This window comes from Mustela nivalis, assembly GCF_964662115.1.
Source record: "Mustela nivalis genome assembly, contig: HAP1_SCAFFOLD_234, whole genome shotgun sequence".
Classification (NCBI taxonomy): domain Eukaryota; kingdom Metazoa; phylum Chordata; class Mammalia; order Carnivora; family Mustelidae; genus Mustela; species Mustela nivalis.
This window is the reverse complement of record NW_028136402.1, coordinates 280781-283560: the sequence shown is the minus strand read 5'-3', so window position 1 is coordinate 283560 and position 2780 is coordinate 280781.

The following is a 2780-nucleotide window of genomic DNA, read 5'->3' as shown; positions in this document are numbered from 1 at the left end:
CATCACCCTGCCTTTCTCCAAGGGACTTTCCTTCAAGCACCCTTCCCAACTTCTTCCTCCTCCATGAAATAATGTTACTCTCCTTTGTTTCTCGCACTTGCCTGTGATGGGACCTTAGCTTGCTCAGCCCAGACTGCCATTCTCTGCTCTTCCCAATTAAATCCATGCTGCTGGTCAAATAACTGGCAGATTGAGTTTAAGGCCAATCGAACAAATAAATTCAAGATCTTGCAAGGAACAAAATCAATATGCACAAATTAGTGGCACTCCTAGGTGCTCGGAAGGAACCATCAAAAAGAGACTGCTGAGAACGATCTCATTTACACCTGCATCCAAGACAGCAAGATACCCGGGAGGCCCCTGAACCAAGAAGGTGACAGACCTGTCATCTGACAGCCCTGCAACAATGACGACAGACAGGGAGGGGTACACACGGAGATGGGGAGGCACTGTGCTCAGGGTAGAACCCACACTGGGAAAATACCTACTCTCCCCAAAACCGTCTACAGAGTCCTCACTCTGGCTCCCGAATTTCCGGACTCGGCGCAAGCCTGGAGTGGGTGTGGACACGGGAAGGACCCCGCAGGGCTGAGGTGGGGAGAGCACAAACACCGAAGAAGGCTGATGCTCCCTGACTGCAGACCATCTGAGGAGCCCAAGGAACAGAATCCGCGAGCACACAAACACAGACGAGGACCGAGGAGCACCCGAGCACAGAAAGGGGGGACCCCACAGCCCCGTGCACAGCACAGCAGGAGGCCACGTCTCCTCACACAAAACGACGGAAGCTCCAGTGTCTACACAGGGCGCCCTTCCTCTGTGGGGTCCTGAGACCACGAAACCCTTGACAGTGCACTCAGGCGGCTTCTCCTCAGCTCCTCCAGCATCTGGTCCTTAGGAGGTTGGACTGCTGCCAGTGTGGGCGCGTCCTCCACAACGGGTCCGGTCAGTGTGGATGCAGAGCCACACCCTCCTCAGCTTGTCCTGTCAGGGTGGGAGGCGCCCCACATTCTCCAGAAGTCTCCACAGTGGGTCCTGAAGAGGCGGGGCTCTGGTCCCAGCTGTGGCTGTGCAGCCTTGGCTCAGGGGGGAGCTGGGGTCTGGCGCCCGCTGCAGGCGGTGCAAGGCAGTGCAGGACTGTGGGAGCTCACCCTTCAGTGGAAGGTCCTGCTCCCTCCTGGGGTCCAGCTGATGCCATTTCATTCCGGAAATTCAAGCTGCATGGAGCCCAATACCCCCCAACTTCCCCCCAAATAGCTAAGGAACAATGAATTGGAAACAATGTGGAATTACAACAGTCCTTGACCCAAACAGTGTCACTGAACATGGCCCTGATGCAGACCCACACTCTGACCTCAACTTGGTCTCAAGCCTGGACCCTACCCTAATCCAAGACCCTAACCCTAGCCCCCAACCCAAACAATGTTCACAAGAATCAAAAGGTAGAAACTGCAAATATCCATCAATGGCAAGTGCCTAAGCAAAGTGTGGTGAAGCATTTGAATTTGGGTACAGGTTCAGGTTTTAGTCAGAGTTCTAGATCAGGCTTTGGGTTTAGTGTTAGGGTGAGGGTTTAGAGTGAAGGACAAGGGAACAGAGTTATAGTTTAGGGCTTTAAGTTTATGATTTAGGCTTTAAGACTCAGGGCTTATGGGATAAAGTTCAAGGTCAAATTTGGGGTTTGACTTCATGCTGAGATTTGGGTTCAGGTTTCATGACTTGGAGGTATGGTTTAGGGTTTGGATTCATGGTTCAGGGCTTGGATCCAGGGCTCAGGTACAGGCTTTGGGTTCCACTCCAGGTTTGGGATTCAGGGTTCTAGTTTGGGCTTTAAGGTCAGCTTAGGTTTCAGCGTTGGTAGGGTTTAAGGTTAGGTTTAGGGATGACACATTTTCTTCAGTTGTCATCATGGACAAAATAATTCTATCTGAAGTTTCTAAGTCAGAAATGTATTTCATCTGGGGGCGCCTGGGTGGCTCCGTGTGTTAAGCCTCTGCCTTGGGCTCAGGTCATGATCTCAGGGTCCTGGGATCGAGCCCTTCATCAGGCTCTCTGCTTGACGGGGAGCCTGCTTCCCCATCTTTCTCTCTGCCTGCCTCTCTGCCTACTTGTGATCTCTGTCTGTCAAATAAATAGAATTAGTAAAATCTATTATATGATCTTTTACAAACCATTTCCTATCTTTGCATTTCTTGTGCCAAGACAGACAGGGGTTATTTAAAACCCTGAAGAGAGTGCTCTTGCTTTTAAATTGCCTGTAACCTTCGTGTAATAGATTTATGATTGATAATAGATTTAGTTAAAATATAACTATTTAAAATATTTACTCTCAGTAAACGATTTCAACCTATGCTCATTTAAGTAACTTGGTGCATAATCCCTTTTCTATTAAACCATAGTGCAAGGACCAATGCCGCGTTCCCGAGAGAACCCCAAGCTATTTTTCTAGAATGGCTGTATGCTATATATGGCGTCCTGTTTTCACTCCCTTTGTGGAGCACCTACCCTGGAGGTCATGTAATAACCAATGACCAAAAAAACAAACAAGAAACCCAAACATCCAGGTCGAAGTGCCATCCCTGCCTGGAGTGGAGGAGACTGCTCAGACAGATCCCAGGCAGGCATCTCAGCCCAGGCCTGTGTTGGGGAAGCTGGTTCCTGGCTTTGGGCGCAAACTGGAAGCCAGCAAACTGACCCAAGAGTGCAGCCGGCGTTTAAGACTGATGATCTATTCACAGCCAGGCTGCACGTGGACACCCGCTCAGGGAGCCCGGCTAGGA